Here is a 21,380-nt window from a genome sequence, read left to right as displayed (position 1 = left end):
GTCTCAGCTGTGGGGTAAACTTCATAACTGAATTCTGCTGTTACTACAGAGCTCTGAGTGGCAAGGAGTATTTTGAACCTTACCGTTGCTCTTGACTGACCTACTTACTAAAACATTGGTGGAGAGACTGTGCTGGCTTATGCGCCTTTTAATACTGTGACACGCACGGCTGTCACTGCAGTGCTCCTGAGATTGCTCAAGTTTGCTTCTAGCAAAAACAGTTTGCCATACAATAAATCTTCGACATCTTTCTGCATAATTAATCGGCAGCGTGGCAGCATTAGAAACAGCACCTTGGCAACGGCTATCAACAGTAGTGGGAGAGCAAGATTAAATAGGACCCAGTGGCTTGCAGCCACTTGACCATATAGAGACAAAGCCTCTCCTTCCCTTGCCTTCCCTGGGAACAGCCTGTCACAGGTGCTACAGGCACAGAAAGAGTGCCAGTGCTTTATTAATCAAATACATTTTTTAATGGAAGTCATATTCTTTTCTTTTCTAAAACCAACCACTTTTCTGTTGTGTGTATCTGCTGTAAACTGAGGTTTATTCAGATGAAAGATGTTTTGTCTTTTAAAGTTTGACATGGAAAGTATTGTGTAATTAAAAAGCAGACTCTAGTCCTGCAGTATTTTTGGCTATCAAATTATCTACTTTTTAATATTCAATATAACTTCTGGCCTAATTTTAAAGTGCTTTTGGTTTTGACCAAAAAATAACACTCTCTAGGCTTTAAGTTGGATGTGGTAGAATGCTATTCCTTTTTTGGCTGATGAAGGGTTGAAAAGGAGATACAGTCATGTGGAATAATATTAACTATAAAGGGTCGGGTTCCACCAGAAACTGGCAAGCTCTTTGAATAAGAATGTCAGATTGCGCTAGTTCTCTGCAGCACTGGTGGGAGGAGTCAGTGGCTATAAAGCAGTGTTTCCAGACTGTAAGAGGAAGAATCTGGCAGTCTGTCCCTTGCACCCTAGTGTTCAGTTCCAAAGAGCTGGCACTGATGCATTGCTTACATCAGTAATGTTGAGAAGGGCTGTCTCAATGTTGTCTAACTGACCCTTCCAAGGACAGAAATGTATCTTGCTATGTATTTGAACATCTTTAATTTCTTGAATTTATTATAATTACAAAAAAACATATGTTTTGGCAATGTGGTTGGGGCCTGGAACTAAATTGTGCAGGTATTTTACATTCTCTGCCTCGGCACCACCAAACATACAGGTTATAATGTCCCAACATCCTTTTACATTAAAGACCGAAGATAATAAATGAGACAAAAAGTCATTTTAACTTGGAATGAGGCCTTTAACCCCTTCAACTCCAGATGGAAAAATGAAGGTGCACCTCGGGTACCAAATTTTGAAATAATTTTAATTGCTATTTTTACCCCTGAAATTGCTATAAAATACTATAAAAAAATTTGTGCTTGGATGAACGCAGGATTATTGTGTTCGGATATTCACTCATAATTTTAACATTCGTTAAAATTATGGCCATGCCCCCTGTGTATGTGCCTTTGTTTTACAGCAAGACCTTACAAAATGTAACACGTTAAAATAGAAAAATATCCCAGTGTAGGACTTACTTTACCCCAGTGAATTAACTACAAAACAAAGGATGCCAAATAGCAGTTCAAGTTAAACATTGTTTGTTTATTCCCAAAATAAATAGTACATAAAGTTAACAAGGCATCATATTTTTTTTTCATTCCTTGCCATTGCTGTTTCTTCATAGGAAACAGTAGCCATCAACACATTTTCATAAAGTACAGTAATTAACATGAGGTTTACTTGTGCCTTTTTGTAGCTGAACAAGCTAACGAAAACTAAACGTTTACTTTTTACTTTTTATTTTTCAAATAAAACAAACGTGGAAATTACGTTCCACATAACAAAGTCACAACAAAATACATATAATATATACAGTCTATATAAAAATCACTACACAACGTTTTCTGGAAGTTGGGCACTGTTTAAGTGAGGCATTTCAGAATGACGTGCTTGCCTTTTTTCTGTCCCATGAGATTCTGGCTCGCTCTAAAGCAGCACAACGTTTTTTTGTCGCAGATGGCTTTCCATAGAGATCACTAAGGGTGCGTGTGCATAATCTGGTTTGTTTACTTTTTGCTGTCTAAAACTTTTAAATAGAGCTGCTGTTCACTGTTTTTCTCCCCCCCAAAACTTCCTGTTTACCCCACCATTTGCATACGCATGCCTTCCGCTATCTTGACAATGCAGCATGGTTGCCATCTGGTTTTGAACACTGCTCCATGCGGCGCTCCAGTGTCCTTGTGCCATGCATACTGGCAACTGGCACATCCTGAAGAAATAGGACTTGGCCTAGTGTGGCAAGGTAGAGGTTCCCTGCCACTGAAGACTTAAACTCCAAAGACTTTCAGGTGTGCCTGCCCAGGAGGCCTAATTATCCCCCTAGGTAGGCACCACACACTATAAAAGAGTTTTCGTTTGTTGGAGAGAAACCACAAGGAAAGAGAAGATCATTGTGAAGAAAATCTCGCTCCCTGTTCCAGTTCATGCCCGCAATAACTTTAAATTTGATGATTACTGAACTTTGTGATGTGTGGTTTCTATAGCAATTGTTAACCAACCACATTGTGAATGCAACTTTTAAAATGTTTAAGATCCTTTCTTTTTTGCATAGTTATATACTTGTCATAAGTTCGATTCCAGTAGGAGTAGACGTGAAATTCTAGTAACACCGGAAACTGTTAACTCCTCAGGTTCCTTAAGTTCATGACCCCTCAGCTTCAAGCTAGTGCCACTGGAAGCACACCCTGTCACTTTTTACACTAGATCTAACCCCAGACAATGAAATATTGAAGAATACCGCCAGTTAGGTTAGGACTATGTGGTACTTTGGCCTCACCAAAGTGGCTATAAGCAATGCTCGAATGCATGACAAATGCAACTTTAAAAATACAAAATCCGTGGATACCAAAATGTTTTGCCTGATTCTTGTAGATCTATCCGAAAATATCTTTTTGGAGCCCCCCCCATGAGTTATAAACTTGGTAGAAATACCAAAAATTCTAATTTCAGAGGGGGTTAATGACCAGTGAGGGGACTTGAAACTAGCCATAAATTTGAAAGAGTGGTCCCTAAGGTTCTTACAGCAATACTAACATTTTAGGACCCACAATCCCTTCAGGGTAAAGGGTTGGGCTGAAGCTCAAATAAAACTCATCACTTACCCCTTGTCTTGCAACTTGCCAAAAGTGAGTTAGGTGCTCCTGGTATTTTTTTTCTCGAAAGCCATATTCATTATGAGTCAAATGAAGTGCTACACTTGATGGTAGCGTCTAAATTGAGCCCAAGGTGATTTTTCTGGTCGGAATCACTTTTTCACTTTAGGTTGACCTTTGACAGGTCACAGCTCGAAGGGGAAATAAAAAATAAAAATAATAAAAAATGATTAGCGTTTCTGACCTCAGCGGGCCTGAAACCCCCAGGTGAATTTTTCCAGCAAAATCTGAGACGTAGAACAGCACTGATTAAGGTACACTCCAGTCCTGTAGGTGGCAGCAATAAGCCTCATATTTGGCTCAAGCAGCAATATTAAGGATATTTAGTTTTTAGGCCCTGTCCACACTACATAACCGATCTTGAGAACCATACTCAAAAACGTTTTAATTAATCCAGCTCAAAGCGTCCACACTGAAGTACAGTTTCATGTTTAGTTGGGCATAATATGTACACACACTATTAGTATTAAAATAGATTGGTTACACGGGCTCCCGAGTGGCGCATCCAGTAAAGGCGCTCCTCGCAGAATGTGCCCTATAGCCTGGAGATCGCAGGTTCGAATCCAGGCTATGTCACAGCTGACCGTGACCGAGAGTTCCTAGGGGGCGGCGCACAATTGGCTGAGCGCTGCCCGGGTAGGGAGGGCTTAGGTCGGCAGGGGAATCCACGGCTCACCGCGCATCAGTGACCCCTGTGGCCGATAGGGCGCCTGTGGCTCTGCAGCGGAGCCACCAGATCTGTGTTGTCCTCCGGCACTATAGGTCTGGTGGCATTGCTGTGGATCTGCAGTGCGAAAAATGACGGCTTGGAAGGAGCACGTTTCGGAGGACGCGTGTTCCAGCCTCCGTTTCCCGAGTCGGCGGGGGGGGGGTTGCGAGCGGTGAGCCGGGGGTACAGATACTAATTGGGCATGCTAAACTGGGGTGAAAACCGGGGTAAAATAATTGGCGACGACTAAAAATTAAAAAAAAAAAAAAAAAAAAAATAGATTGGTTACACTTCCTAGCAGCGAAATGAACAGTGGAAATTAATACAATAGTATCTCATCATGCACTGTATTTTATTTGAAAATAATATGTTATGCCCCATATTAACAGAGGTCCATATTGTTAAGAAATAAAACAAATATTTTGGAAAAAGTAAACGCGCACGCACACACAGAAGTAGGGCTTGAAGTTTTCGGGTTTTATTTTTAATCAGGTGACGTCCCTTTAAACAAATTTAACTGATTCTGTTTCATAATTAAACTCAGAAAAAGCTGTTAATTACAAAACAATCTGAGCATTTGCCTTCATATCTTGCTTGAGCCTAATTCTGGTCCCTTTAACTTTATTTCAAACAGAGCTGACAAATTACGTGAATTGTTCATCCCCGATCCTACTTTTAACTCGCATTTCATTTTTCGCCTAATTTAACATTGTGCGTTTGTTATTTTCCCCATTAGTTTAACAGGAATGTCCTGACCAGATTTTTTTAAGCATAAAAATGAATACCTAGTGCGGAGTGTACACTGATAGCAAGTCGGTTGTCAAACGGAAGTTTTTTTTGCTAAGCAGTCAGTCAGCATCTTCAGGGGATTCTCAGCGTCTGCTAAGAAATAAAGAAGATCACTCAACTGCATTCTCAGCCATCTATTCTGACTGTACGAGCACTACAGTGACCGAAGCAGTTGCAAGCAGTAGTAATGCAGAAAAACGCAAACGAAAAATACGTTCTTATAATTTTGAATGCGAGATGAAGTATCCATGGCTTGTTGATTGAGATGGCAAGATGTACTGTAGTGTGCGTGTGAAAGAGCTGCTGGGCAAAAGAAAAAAAAAAAAAAGTATATACACGCGGATGTACAGTTTTCAAGAATCTTCGCTTAAAAGACACAGACATGGCGTTGCTGTTACTGTTATTGGAATGCAAAAAAAAATGAAAACACACGTAGATGAAGACAATAAACAGTGCTTAGAATCCGGTCTCGTTGTCAACTATTGTTAGTATGTAACAAAGAAAAAAGTGTATCTGTTCATATGTTTATCTATACACAGACAGAGACTGTTTAAACTACTATGTGGCATAGTTCATAAAAATGTACCAAAATGCACATCCCTGGAGTTTATTGCCTTTGTGTTAACAGTAGTTTAGTATTTGATGGATGGGACGCAGAATTTGGGACGTGTGTTTCAGGAACGCATAAACAGAAAAGCTAGCGCGACCTCTGTTAAGTATTGGTCTTAAAGGGACACTAATTCACTGCAGCCACAGTCAGAAGTTCCCCAGCTCTCTGGGATTCCGTGCTTTTGTTTCTTGACCCAGGTCAGCCTATTTTAGTCCCAGTGGTATTGTTTGTATGAGAATTGCAGGGAGGCGTGCCTGCGTTGTAATGTGACCTGGACACCTGTTTAGCTGACAGTTCCAAAAACGACATTGGAGAGCACAGCAGCCACTGCTCCTCCCTCTACTCTCCACTCTGCACCACAAGGAATGTCATCTCCTGATAAAAAGCAGAGATTAGATGAACATTGTGAAATTAAGGGTTCCTCTTCCTCCTCCACCTCCTCTGACTTGAGACAATGATCCTTTAAAAGGGGTCTCGGACAGAGAACACAGGTATCTTCTGCTAAAAAGAACTTTTTTTAAATGTAATTATACCCTGCACGCATGCTTTCAGAGCCAAAGAAATTGGATCCAAATGTCTCTCATTGTTCTGCAAAGTTTAAACGAAAAGGTTTTATGGATGGAGAGAAAAAAAGCCCAACTACATCTTTGTAAAACTGGCCCAGAACTGGCCCACAAAAAACAAAACAAAACAAAAACAAAAAAAATCTGCAAAAAATCACGGAACAAACAAGTATCATGCTGGTCTAAACCAGCACAAGCAGCAATTGTTATTTTAAGCTTCACTTTGATTTACCTCCCGACTCTCGTTCCGCCTTCGAACACACACTTCCCGACTCTGCGAAAGCTGCAGGTTCTTATAGTGGTGGCCGAGGGATTTAACTAGCTATCAATTATCTTATTAACCCCTTGGCCACATTTTGCATGGGTTTAATAAATCTGCGTGACTGTCGGCTAATTCATTAATTAGTAGCCGACAGTCACATATTCTCACAAGGTACTAAAATAATAACAAAACGGCTTGCTTTAAATACATACAAAAGTACATTTAAATAATAATTATACAAATACAAAAATAATACAAAATATAATATGCACAGGGGCGGGGTGTACCCCGTCACAGACCCCTAAGCAACATTCTGGTTAGGGTGAATGTTCTGTGATAAATGTTTAAGTATAACCCTGTTAATGTCTAAGGGTAATGGATTAAGGCAGAGTGATGCTGATGCCACATTACATCATACGTCTGACTTGACGGATCTTACAAAGGGTAACATCATCCTCTGTGTGTTACATGCAGGCTGAGGGTTTATGGTTATGATGTTGTCTTCAACTTTACATATCTTGAAAAACCTCTTTATAAATTATTCAATTGTGTAAAAGCTTAATATAGGTCATAGTTAGTATAGTTGTGTGTCACGCATGCGCAAAAGCAGTGTGATGTGAAAGTAGAACACATTCATCTTTTCATCTGCTTGTGCAGTAATTACATTTTTTAAACCAGTTGCTATAGAAGTAAACTGTGGTGTTTGATCTAGTGGGTGTAGGCATATTTCTTTGCCTACATGCAATTTCCAAGTGCATTGATTTTGGCTTGAGATGTGACAGTATGGTGGTTGTCTCTTAAAACTGCAGTAATTAAACTAGGAATGCCCTCCTTATGATGGCTATATAATACAGCTATATGGACCTATTTAAGTATAATATACAATATACTGTAATATACATTAGTTGGCAGCTGCTGTTGATGTTTCTTTGTTTCAGAGAAATTAAAATGCTCACCTTTGGATACCACTTGAAAACAAGCAGCAGGAAAGAATATTCAGCGAAATCCATATATTTTCATGAGGCTTAAATGTTTGTGTTGGCTGCAAGCCTTTATTATTTTATTTTTGACAGATTAGTTTAGTGATGAGGTCAGACCTTGGCAAGAAGAGTATCTTTTGTCCACAATAGACAAGCTGCACTTCATGCAAAAGGCAAACCGAGTAAAACGATAGGATCCCAATTTGTTCATGCATTGGTGAGTGACATATGGCAAGGTCTTTATTGGTGCTGCACCTGTGCAAGGCTTATTTTCAAGTTGTGCTGTACATCTCTTCAATTGTACCCAATGATTAAATAGGCAAAGTAAAGAATACACTGTTCACAGCAGATGCATTATGGTTAGTTTCCGTGTGTCAGTTCTGGATGTCCTTGTTTTGTTTCGTTATGTTGGAAATACATGGGAACCATTGCTGCAAAGGAGGATGAACAGAAAGCCTTGCAGTCGTAATGATGTTGGAATGAGATATCAGCTTGTTTTGCATGGATGCCTGAGCTTTAAAATCATTTTATTGCTCCATTTATTAGAACAATAAGCACTTCAGCTTCTTTCTTTGCTAGGATGCAAGAATGCTGTAGCCCCGCAGCTTTTGCCTCTAACAAAAAAAGGAAAATACATGCAACTACTTGCAGCATGTCTTTCTGCTTTGCACATATTTTTTCCTGTCTAATGTAGTAATGGTACAATGCTACAGAATAGTGTTCCGTTTGTAATAAACTTAGAAGCTTCCACTCAAATTTTACTTGTTTGTTGCTGATCAAAATTGCAAAACTACTTGGAGAAAACTGTGCTCCTGACATAATAAATAAATCTGTTCTTTTTCTGCTGGTCTACTGTAATGATCTCTTACGCTCCACCACACAGTTCTAACTACCTGGATTTGGTTATCTGTGACTGTCTTTTTAAGCACTGTATAATCATTCTCATTATATGCTGGTGATGTGAATGTACTCGGGTTATTGTTGGCAGGGTGTCTGTCACTCCACACGTCAGTGCTAATATCTGTGTAACAGCTGCTTTGCACTTGCTCGGAAGCTAGGCTTGGTTGTTTATTTTAAATCTTTAGAACACTTTGATGCAATGTCTTGTTAAAAGCAGCATAATTTTATAGGGTTTAATTTTCTATTGGACAAGACAAGCAAGGATACTCCATACCCAGCAACAACAGGAGGCAAATCACACATTCCAGGTTTTCTTTTCATGATTTGCTTCAAACCAATATACAGTTAGTGTATTTGGTCATCATTTCCAGACTATATATATATATATATATATATATATATATATATATATATATATATATATATATATATATATATTTAAAGGTCAGCTCTAATAACAGGGTATTAACAAGATTAATATAACTACATTCAGTGCTTTTTAATCTATTTTATATTTAGTAAATAAATAAAACCAACAACACACTTTGTTGTACAAATCTACATGGCAAAAATATATACAATATACAAGATATATTTCTATACTGTTCAATGAATATTAAGTTACATTTGCTGTACAAACAACCCATCCCACACCAACCCAATCAATAACAACACAATAACTCAATAGATTTACTACTGTATTGCCGAACAGTATATAAATACAAACAGAACCATGCAGTAAGGTTTTGTTGATTTAACACATTCTTTGCTAGCTCCCTTGAGACCCACAAAATATTCCTCACACAAATAAGCTTGCGGTTTGAAGCAACCAAGGACTATTTCCCTGACTGCTGAAAGGCAGCATAACAAGTTGTTTTTGGTGCAACACATTTTGCAGGAACAAGGGTTCCTATTTACAAAGAATTCAGAAGGGGTTAGAGACAAGATCAGGTTCCCATGCTGCGATATGGACACAGGTCACATGCAGTACAAGATTACTTGACTAACACCATCTTGACCCAAGCCATCACCTGAACTAAGCAGCCTTTCCTGTCAGACAACAGTAGAAGTGAATTGGCAGCTTCCATTTGTGGACAGTTTATTCAGGTTTCACTTTAGTATATGTAGGTGTTATTAGAAGGGTGTTTGACTACTGTGGTCTTTTTCCTTCCTTGTTTCTCCCATGCTACACCACTGCTCTGCTCTCTGCACTGGCTCCCTATCGCTGCTCGCATCCAATTCAAAACTCTTGTACTCGCCTATCGCTGTCTTGACCATTGTGCTCCCTCCTCTCTCCAGACTATAATTTCTCCCTACACCCCCTCTCGACCCCTAAACTCCTCCACCACCGGCAGATTAGTTCCTTCTCCACCCTTGCCCCTCATTGGTGGAACGACCATGGATCTCAGGACAGCTCAGTCCCTGACCAGCTGTTCAGATGGCATCTGTAAACCTCACAACTCTCGACTATACTGGACTATATGGCACCCAATTGCACCAGTACTTGCATAAGCTTGTACTTGCACTGAACTGCTCCATACCTGGCCGCATTCTACTACTGCTCTTAATTATAACTACTTCCTGTATCTTGTATTTGATTTTACTCTTATACATATCCATATTCACGTTTTTTGTAATTGATCTTATTTGAAATCATTCTCAGTCATTTATTGTACTTACCACATGCTCTTACTGGACGTTTCTCATATAAGCAAATATTTTTTATTATAAGTTAACTGCTCTTAGTCGAACCCACTCCTTAAATGTAATTATTTACTGTATTCTTTATTTTGCTCTTATTTTAATTTGATCATGTTGTACTTTTACAACTGCTCTTATCTGTAATGTGATAATTTGCAAGGAGATCATTTGTAGTGTGATACTTTGTACTGTGATACTTTGTAACAACTGTAAGTCACCCTGGATACGGGCATATGCTAAACAATTAATAATAATAATAATAATAATAATAATAATAATAATAATAATAATAATAATATGCCTTTAATTAATAGCGTCTAGCTAGCTACGTGCTAACAGGTTATAATTTGTAAGTAAGGCATGCTTTCATGAAGACATTCATTTAAAATTCTTTAGGTACCGTATCACTTTGAATTGCAGCCACCCTTGAATAAGAGCTGCACTTATATCAGATTTATAATAGATGCTACCCTCAAACAAGCATTTTAGTTGTAATACAGGAGCTATATAATTATTATTTAAGTTTCTTAAATGCATTTCTGTTTTGGTTGTATGCACGGTATTTTGGCTAATAAGAGACGCAGCAGAATTATTACTATTTGTTATATTTCCTAAAGGTAAAAAAAAATAAAAAATTCATTTGTGGATCTGAGACCATCCAGGGATACTGTTATGTGTTATTTATTTATTTTTATTTTAAACTACTTTTATAAGAGCACACTTATGTAACATGCTTTTATTTATTTTTACATTGTTTTTGTATAAAATGGCAATCATATATTTTGATGAAAGAACATTATATGCTTATCAAGGTAGTGATGTGGAAGTTTTTATTATATGGTGAGCTTTAAAATGTGTTATACTGCTAAATTCCGTTGCAAGTTAAGTTGCCAGTTACAATTAAATATCATATAGGATGCAAGATTAACACATATTGACTCCTCATTGTTCTGTATCTTTTAGTTAAAGAAAATACTTACACATGAATGCCTTACATAGTATAAACCACAGATCTGTCACAGTTTTTGGGTAGCAGTTTCTAACAAACCTGTTTGTTTAGTCTATAGCCTTCATGGCGGATAGAGAAATGGTGTGCACTTTCTCTGAATGGCACCATTGATTTTCGGGTGTTGAGTCCTGTAACAGGGCGATGTTGCCTACGTGGGTTGGCACTGATAATAATGAGTCAGTCACAGAGCAGTGGGTGTTGACACACTGCACAGGTGTGCAGATTTAATAACAGAGGCCCCGACACTAGCGTACCAACAATGGTAATCCTAATGCCGGATTTAATAAAGAAAACAAAACAAAACTAAAAATAAAAGTTTGCTACACAAGGCAAGCGCTAGCCTCTCTAAAAGAGACTTCCCGCACCAGGAACCTGCTACATTACGAAACCCCTGTATACTTAGTTTGGGATCAAATCCCCTAACCTACCCTACTGCTGTTGCTCCCGAAGTCCTGTCCTCCCGGCGACTCCGGGTCTTCCTGACAGTCCTGGCTGGGCAGAGCCTTCACAGGCACCGTTTTGCAGTTGAAGGGTTCCGTAGTAGGCGATAGACTAAACAAACCCGTCTGTGTAACCATGACCGTACAGTAGCCTCGAGCTGTTGTGCAGACGCTATTTGAGCTGTGTGCAGGCTCCCCGGGCACGCCCCCTAGCCAGTCAGGACCTCCCAATCAGCTAAGCACCGGCCGGGCCTTCCTGCTCAGTTGATAGCCTAGCAACGCATCACCTGTTGGGTGTGTCAGCTGCTTCCATAAATGCACACATCCAAGGAAGAACCAGCACAAGTCCCAATAGAGTTCCTATAGCAGTGTGACTTGTTAGACTGGATTTTATTTGTCACCGATTTATTTTGTACACAGCTGTACCACTCATCTCTTTTAGAGTACCTTTGCTAATTGATTTGTCTTATTGTGACCTGAATACCATCATTGAAGTGATTATTGGCCTAGCTCTAGTGCAATGACTCACAATCCCTTGCTGTACAAGGATTGCTATATTGCATGCTGTGCATCATGGGATAACATGTTGCATGTGGTGATTGTGTTTGTTTAGTTAATGTCATTTTAGTCATTTAGTCATGGTCATTTTAAGCTAATGATTTTATTTTGATCTGTAATAACTTCTTGAGATTTGTGGAACATTTAAACTCATCTTTATTGGCTTAAACAATTTATTATGTATGTAAGTGACTGTAGGAGAAAGGAACAGAACCCAGAAAGACTTAATTCACTAAGGGTTTTAATAACTGTGCTTTGCTGTAAGTATCTTTTGAAGCGAGTGATTCAAAATATCACAAAGTTCACTTATGCAGGAAAAGCACTTTCCAAAGTAGTGCTGGATGACAATCAAGCCTATAAGTACTATTCTTTAAGTGCCTTAAATGTATTGTCTGCAGCCTGTGCAGTACAGATGCCTCTGTCTTGAAACTAATTATGAAGATCAACCATTGTATGGCTAAATCATAGAAGAGGGAACTTGGGAATTATTTATTTACTAAAAGTTTTAACTGGCAAAATCCTTTTGAAATTCTGTTGTGTTTTATTTTCAGTTCTGACGCCCACATCTCCCAGTTTGCAAATTAGGAACTTCTTGTTATCTGCTGTACACAAATCAGACTTAGGATTGAGTCTATCCACATTTTTCAACACTCTTTTATTTGCTTAAGATTGTAAGTCGCCCTGGGTAAGGGCGCCTGCTAAGAAATAAATAATAAAATAAATAATACATATATTGCACAGAATTTTTTTTTTTTCTTATATGCTTCCAGATGTTGAGTGCTTGAAAGCCTGTCATGACTGACGTCTATGGAAATGCCTTATGCTGTTTTGTGTGTGTGTGATACTTCGTTGATATATGCTGTACAGTACCTCTTACGCAAATTGCTAATTCTGTTTTTTCTACTTTCTACAAGTTTATAGTAGCATGCCAGCTTGTTTTTTTTGCACCACTTACCACCCAAAGAATGATGTGTGCACTACATATAGCTAAATTGCCTTGCATTGGTCTTTATCATTATTCATTTAAGACTGGAATGATGTATTTAAAGAAAGTTATAAAAAGGCATTGCATGCTTTGTGTACTTTTGTAATTTGCATCCTGGCATCAGTGCTTTAAGAGTCTTAGCAAAGCGGTTTAACAGCTTTGTTCCCTTGGTAACAATACATTAATATGACCTAATCCATTGGGAAATCCCAGATTTCATCACTTTTTCCTACATTCCAAAATATTGTAAGTGTAGCATGCTAACTGTTTGAAACTGTGCACATGCACCCGGGCCCATTTCTTTTTTTTTTTTTTTTCTGAGCCCACTTTAATGAATAAACGTAAAAAAATATATAGGTGCCGTCTAATCTACTGGGATTAGAAAAATAAACCATAGCAAGGTAGTATTGGCGGACTGTCAATCAAAACACAAATTCGCAAATCGGAGCGGACAGATTGTCTATCTGGAGGCGGGACGCAGAGCGAGCGCTCTGGCAATAGGTCAGTGTTAAGGTCATGTGATTGCTCTGCGGGGAGATGTGATACTAACAATGGATGGTAAAAATTCAGTATTTTTTGAAAAAGTACATGCTTTTTGTTAAGTGTGTTTATGATTTTTTTTGCTTATGAATTTTATTCAGTGGATTTGTACTATGGGCTAAGTTTTGAGATGCAGACATACAGCTCTGGAAAAAATTAAGAGACCACTGCAAAATTATCAGTTTCTCTGGTTTTACTATTTATAGGTATGTGTTTGGGTAAAATGAACATTTTTGTTTTATTCTATAAACTACTGACAACATTTCTCCCAAATTCCAAATAAAAATATTGTCATTTAGAGCATTTTCAAGCACAGCTTTCATTCGTCTTGGCATGCTCTCCACCAGTCTTTCACATTGATGTTGGGTGACTTTAAGCCACTCCTGGTGCAAAAATTCAAGCAGCTCGGCTTTGTTTGATGGCTTGTGACCATCCATCTTCCTCTTGATCACATTCCAGAGGTTTTCAATGGGGTTCAGGTCTGGAGATTGGGCTGGCCATGACAGGGTCTTGATCTGGTGGTCCTCCATCCACACCTTGATTGACCTGGCTGTGTGGCATGGAGCATTGTCCTGCTGGAAAAACCAATCCTCAGAGTTGGGGAACATTGTCAGAGCAGAAGGAAGCAAGTTTTCTTCCAGGACAACCTTGTACTTGGCTTGATTCATGCCAAAGCTGCCCGATTCCAGCCTTGCTGAAGCACCCCCAGATCATCACCGATCCTCCACCACATTTCACAGTGGGTGCGAGACACAGTGGCTTGTAGGCCTCTCCAGGTCTCCGTCTAACCATTAGACGACCAGGTGTTGGGCAAAGCTGAAAATTTGACTCATCTGGGGGTGCTTCAGCAAGGCTGGAATCGGGCAGATTTGTCTTTGTGAAGGATGCATGAATCAAGCCAAGTACAAGGTTGTCCTGGAAGAAAACTTGCTTCCTTCTGCTCTGACAATGTTCCCCAACTCTGAGGATTGGTTTTTGCTCCATGCCACACAGCCAGGTCAATCAAGGTGTGTATGGAGGACCACCAGATCAAGACCCTGTCATGGCCAGCCCAATCTCCAGACCTGAACCCCATTAAAAACCTCTGGAATGTGATCAAGAGGAAGATGGATGGTCACAAGCCATCAAACAAAGCCGAGCTGCTTGAATTTTTGCGCCAGGAGTGGCATAAAGTCACCCAACATCAATGTGAAAGACTGGTGGAGAGCATGCCAAGACATATGAAAGCTGTGCTTGAAAATCAGGGTTATTCCACCAAATATTGATTTCTGAACTCTTCCTAAGTTAAAACATTAGTATTGTGTTGTTTAAAAATGAATATGAATTTATTTTGTTTGCATTATTCGAGGTCTGACAACACTGCATCTTTTTTGTTATTTTGACCAGTTGTCATTTTCTGCAAATAAATGCTCTAAATGACAATATTTTTATTTGGAATTTGGGAGAAATGTTGTCAGTAGTTTATAGAATAAAACAAAAATGTTCATTTTACCCAAACACATACCTATAAATAGTAAAATCAGAGAAACTGATAATTTTGCAGTGGTCTCTTAATTTTTTCCAGAGCTGTATTTTCATACTAACTTTTGTACTTGCTATCATTAATGTAGAAATCCAAGTCTTGTGCCAGGGCCCAGTAAATCCTAGCGCCGGCATTGACTACAAGGTGCTAGTTTTTTGTTGTCCTGGCCTTTTGGCATGTTCAGTTTGGCTAATACAACAGGTCTCTAACTATTTCAAATTATTAGATTGGCCTGTGTATTTCTGGCTTCATTTTAAATGGCAAAGTTTTTGTAGGATTTTACTTCTATGGATTTCCTCTAAAAAAAAAAAAAGTTCAGTCGGATCTAGTGCCAGGTTTTGGGACTATTTTATAATCTCAAATAATATTTCTGTTTGCATATGGAGACATGTGCTAGATGCCATGAAGTGAATGACTTTCATTTAATTACAGCCTGAAATCCGTTGGGTTTAAATATAATTCTATTTTCAAGTGTAAAGTATTCTTTTGTCTTTGATCTAATTAGAACTTAAGATGTAGGATTACAGGCATGACTAATAGAAGTAATTATCTAATAATTACATTTGTGAAGCTAAATTAACAGAATGTATTTATAGAAACAATTACCTAAAACATTTAGACTGCTTTTTAAAATAATTCTGAAAGAAAACATAACACACCTTAATTGATTAGCAGACTGCACACTGGAAATATTTTCTTCTACTTATTATTATGGGTCCTTTCCCGGCTAAATATCATTAAAAAAAAAATTAACACCATGTAGCCTTTTTGTCTTTTGTTAAATAGGTCTTATGGGTCACAGTCAAGTTCTAATGACTGTAGTAATACTAAAGTCATAACTTCCACAAAATAAACTTTGACAATCATTTTATGTCTATAAATCTTTCTTACATATACACTGCTGTGCAAAAGTCTTAGACATGTCGCATTTTTCTACTCTGATGCATTATGAGTATCAACAGTTTACTCAAAGCCTCCACTAGTGCTTTCTACTATTATAACAACCTTGACTTGCATAAAGAAGGAAAAACATTGGGTGAAATAGCTTGCATCAGTTTATTTTCAAGGTGTGGTATCCGAAGCATAATCAGCAAGTACAGAGAAACATCATCTGTAATTGGCAAACCCAGGACTGGAAGACCCAAAAAGCTGTCTAATGAGGATGAGCAATACTTGAAGATAATATCCTTAAGGAATAGAAAGAAGACAAGCGTTGACACCAGAACTGGCAGAAGGCACAGTTGTCGTTGTCCATCCATCAACAGTCCAAGCACCTTTGACCATTGTTCAATAGTCCAATTTCTGTGTTCTTGTGCATATTTGAGCCTTTTAGTCTTGTACCCCTTTCTTAACAGAGGTATTCTTACTGCAACACATCCTTTAAGTCTTGATTTCAAGAGTGATCTTCGTACTGTTGATTTGATGGACAGCAACACCTGTGCCGCCTTACAGTTCCTCATGCTCAACAACTTGCTCCAAATTATACATTTGCGCAAGTGCTAGACAGGGTTTTCAATTCCCTTCAGACCGCGTGTTATTTTGTATTTGCGAAAAACACGGGACTCTACTTATTACAGTACAATGACACTTGATGTGTCTAAAGGGAAGGTAGAACGATCAGTAGCATTATAAAGTGGCTGAACAGTGCCGTGCAAATCTGGAGAATTGCTCCTGGAAGGCTCAATTACCCCAAATTCGAGCATGTCCCATACCTCTTCGCGAACACCACTTCGTCAACTTTCTAGGATCCGGTAAGGTCTCTCTCCTACTGTGACACCTGAGGGAGAGATAATGTCATATTTAACCAAGTTAGTCCTGCCGGGCATGTCAGAAAAAACATTGCTGAACTCCTCAATAAGCTTACGCAGTTCCTGTTGCTGATCTGGAACCAATTGTTCCCCCATTCGAAATGATTTTAGTGCTAGGAGTCTCTGGACAGGGGCAAATCATCCTCTACATTGCCTGGAGCTATAAATAAGACCGGCTTTAGTGCTGGCCCTCGGTGACAGCTCCAGAATCGTGTTAGCCATCTAGTATAGTGTTACAAACAAGACGATTACACCCAGACAAACAAACAAAAACACTCACGATACTGCTTTGTCTTTTTACAGGGTCTCTCACAGTCCTTCTCAGTTTAAATACAAAACCAAATGCGACGGAACAGATTGCGATTCTCCGTCACCTTTTATGCTGTCACACATGACCCCTTGGTAAACGAGTGCAACCGCCGCTCCAATCTGCGGCTGCCACGTCAGTTCCCTTCTGAGTCACTGCGTTATTGCAGTGTCGCCCCCTTCCTGACTGGCCACCTTCCCTTGAACCCTTAGCGCCCTCACAGGTCGAGAGGGAGATTTACAAACAAGAATCATTGTATTTCTGTCACATGGGGTAACAATGAATTTCTTAGAAAAATGAGTGAATTATAGTAACCAGTGCAGACAGACAGCCTGGTGCCGTGAGATATCAAGGCTGATTGATGGGCTCAGGAGGCTCATTGAAACAATAACGTCAACAGACTGCTCACTTGAGGAATGCAGACTGGATATAATCAAACTTCAGTACATGTCTACAAGTCTCTGATAAATACAAATAATAATGTTTTATATGTATTGGTCAATTTGACCGCTCCTGGTCAGAATAGGTATGACAATCATTTTATCTCGCTAATTTTTGCAGCTACACAATTCTTTCTTTGTAAGGGTAATTAGTACATATATTTAAGAATAGTCAGGAAAGCACAGCTCTGTATCTTAAACACACACAGCACAATTTAAATTTAAATTTCAAAAACTGTCAAAATGACCGCCTTGGTCATTCTAGTGTTAAGTGATATCTGTCAGCTTACAGCACGTTAAAGGGGGATTTTGGAAATACAACCATTCAGAGAAACATAAAGGGTTTGCCTACCTGGATAACTGTTTACCATACTTAATAACTACTTCAGAAAGAAATTTCAGTTTCTGTATTTCCATACTGTCCCAGTTTAAGGGTTTAAAAATCTGTTCCCCTTACGGTGATTTGGTCTTCCCACACCATAATATTTTAGTCATCTACACTTAGAAATTAAGTTTCAACAAAGCTTCCGTGGTTTGACTAATCACTAACTTGTTAGTAAATACTTTTATGTAAAATTCTGCAACATGTAGCAAAACAAAACAATAAAGTTTAGCCAGACATGTATACCAGAGAAAATTATTTTATTTCAGTGTGTAGAGCAAATGTATTGGGAAAAGACAGCTTTAAACTAGTCACCAATTTTAAGCTAGTTGTTCTTTTGATAGAATTTCATGAATAAATACTTACATTTATATATTTGACATAAGTAAATGTTAATGCTATTCCAGCATTGCTGTGACATTAATTACAGTAAGTGCAATGTTCCATAACATGGTTAAATGTCAATAGAATGTAATAACATATGCCACTGCTCATATCACAGCTGTTAGTGTATGACCTTTGCTTTATAGTTCTCGGGATCTTTAAGGATGGAAGGAGTTTGTTTGCTCAATTTGTAATTTTTATATTAAAAATGAAACAATTGTTTTAAAGAAGATGCTAATGTGCAATTATTACTTTAGTTCTAATTATGCTGCAATATGTGTCCCTCGGCTTCAGAAACAAAGCCATTTTTAATATTTTATCAGTTTGATATAATGTTGAGGTCATAGTCATTAAATTTTCATTATTACTACATTTCTTTCTGCATTTTTAGTCTTTTTAATTCATTCAGGAATTGTGATGGGATTTTTATGTCCCATTGTGAAACGTTTAGAAATTGAACTCAAGGCAACATGTTTCACTCCTGCACATAGTAATCCTTTGTAGTTTTTAAAAGCTTTTTAAAATGCTTCTTTCAATCCAAACAATTCCTTTACAAAACTGCATTTTATGTGTTTCTGGAACCCTCTTTATTTTGTTGATGTGCATTTACTTTGCACATTGCTGTTCCATGTTGTTTTGCAAAACTTAGCACTTATGATTATGTCACAGTTCTCCACATGTTGGGAACAAACAGTTGGCACTGCACATATCAAGTCACTGATGAAGACATTTTTTCTGATCAAGGCATTAGATGAAACTAGCAAAAACCTAGCACCACTTAAGTAGACAAGTAGCATTTTCCTTCCCCTAGTGGTGTTCTTTTTAGGAATGATTGACTCTTAATCCTCAGTGCTCGGTCCACATGTTTTGGGAATCAGGGCATCAATTCCTAACTTCTAAATGGACAAGGAACATAGAACTTGCACCCAATTTACATTTCCAAATTGAAACAGTTATATAGTCGGTGTGTAGATTTTATTAGTCAGGCTGCTTAGTTATACTGCAGTTTTTGCAGCTTCCGGAGATTACCCTGGCCATGCTGCTTGTGCAAGGCCATAGTGTGCAGGTAGAAAGTCTGTCCCAGCATCCTCACTGATATTTAGACCACAATCCAGGCCTACTGTAGATTAGCCTTAATCCATTATACCCTTAATTCAGCAAAGGATAAGGTACAAAAATAGCTTAAGGTATTATGGGCAATGAAATATAAGCCTGTAATCGAGTAATGTTGGTTAGCCACATGTTGTTGGTGTTGTAGAAAAAAAATAAAAATAAAAACACACACACACATTCACTGCATGGCAATGGATACTGGCAGGTGGATGCAGCAAACCACGGGCAACAAGAACATAGAACCACCACCACCATCACAGGTTATAGAGGATGCTGTTGTCATTCCCTGTAAGTGTTATTGCATTAATTTGTTAATATGGCTAGCATTTGCCTCAAAAGGGTTCCGTCACTGAGGTGGGATAATAGAGTGTGATATTTTCAATAGTACAAAGGCACCCCTGAATAGATGGAATCCTTTCATGCAAGTTATCTTTTACAGTGTAGCAAACTGGCCCTGTATTTACAAAGGTGAAAGGGGGTCTGTTATAATGAGACGGCTTGCAGCGTTTTGTTACTCCACATAAACCCAATATTCAGTTATTGCAGTGCGGCCTTGTATAGGCTAAGTGCTTGTTATTAAGATGTTGTTTTTTTAATTGATAGATTCTAATTGAGTGGTTTAGCTTTTTCATTTGTCCTTTTCATGTCCATGTCCTATTTTAATGTTTTCTCTTTCATTTTTTTAGTATGACCGTATACCGTAGTATCCAGACCTGTAATGGAAACTGAATTATAATTACATGCTCTTTAAAAAAAAAAAAAAAAAAAAAAATACAGAAAAATACACTCTCAAGCACTGGTTCATGTACAAATGTAAAAATGTAATTCCCACTGTAAAAGTAGAAGTATGCCTCAGCCTTGATTTCTAAAAACATCTAAGCAATCAGCAACAATCAAGCATACAGACCCATATCTGTACTGGCTCATCAAGACTGCCAAGCTTGACATTACAATCTGTGTGTGGGAAATACTCTGTCTGTGTGGAACTGAGTGTTGCACCACTAACATTATAATTCAAGGGATTACTACGCTGTTTGGAGGACTCATGCACCTGCTGCTGTCTAATAGCTAAGAAAATTACCTGAATGACCCTCCAGTCATGTTTAGGTTGGAAACAGAGTGTTTCTTGTTTTAATGAGAGTAAACAAAAAATAAATAAATAAATAAATAAAAAATTTATAGCGTGTTTAATTTTTTTTTTTTTTAGGAAAATATAATTTAAGCCTAATATTTTTAGGGACCCCAACTGTTGTTGTTGATTCCAACTTAGGCATTTCACATAAGGACTAGCAAGTTTACATCAGGACTAGCAAGTTTCAAAAGGTACTAGTCCAAAGGACTAGTACCACAATATTGTTAGTTTCTAACCCTGTCATGGCATGAAATTTCTCGAAATTAAACCCGGACATTTAACGAAAACGTGTTTTACTTTAACATTGTAATTTAAATTATTTATTGTATCCGTGATATTTCATTGACATAGCAGTTGGAGCCTAACACATTTTGTGTTAAATACACTGCTTGATTTATTGTAAAAGACCTTTATAGTAGTAGGAGGATGTGTGTGCATTGGATTTTATTCAGTATATTTGTCAGAAATATACCTGTTTTTGGAAAGCTGCTTGAGCCTTGACCATAGTTTTTACACATGGATGTTATTATTATTATTATTATTATTATTATTATTATTATTATTATTATTATTATTATTATTATTATTATTGTATCATCAAAGAAGTCAACTTTATATAATTATATGAAATACTGTATGTTTAGTAGGCTCTGCAAACATCACTGTCTAGTTGAGCCCCCTGCTGCGAGATGCTTGTCTGCAGATGTTCTGAGCTGATGAACAACCCTTTTATAAGCTCTCTATACTGGTTGGGTGTGTTGTCCCTTAACAGATATTGAACTTGTCGAGTGCATGCAGAAAGACACTTTATTATTAAAGCTTTGGAGAGGCCATGGCAAAGAGCTTAATTATAATGTGCATTTGTGATTAGAGCATCATGTAGTCTTTAAGGAATGCCATGATAGATCATGTGAGAAATTGAGGATACACAAATTATGGGAGTCCATTCAATTGGTCTAAATAGGCCCACTGTTTATAACT

General features: G+C 38.1%; 1 protein-coding gene across 4 annotated transcripts in view; it reads left to right on the top strand.

Moving 5' to 3' along the window:
• LOC117409043 (protein phosphatase 3 catalytic subunit alpha-like) overlaps positions 1-21,380 on the top strand; it is a 156,298-nt gene that overhangs the window by 26,617 nt on the left and 108,301 nt on the right. The gene's annotated exons all lie outside the window — the stretch shown is intronic.

Source organism: Acipenser ruthenus, chromosome 2 (genome assembly GCF_902713425.1).
Source record: "Acipenser ruthenus chromosome 2, fAciRut3.2 maternal haplotype, whole genome shotgun sequence".
NCBI classification, from domain to species: Eukaryota; Metazoa; Chordata; class Actinopteri; order Acipenseriformes; family Acipenseridae; genus Acipenser; species Acipenser ruthenus.
Note: the sequence above shows the minus strand (reverse complement) of the source record. Positions and strands in the feature narration are given on the sequence as shown.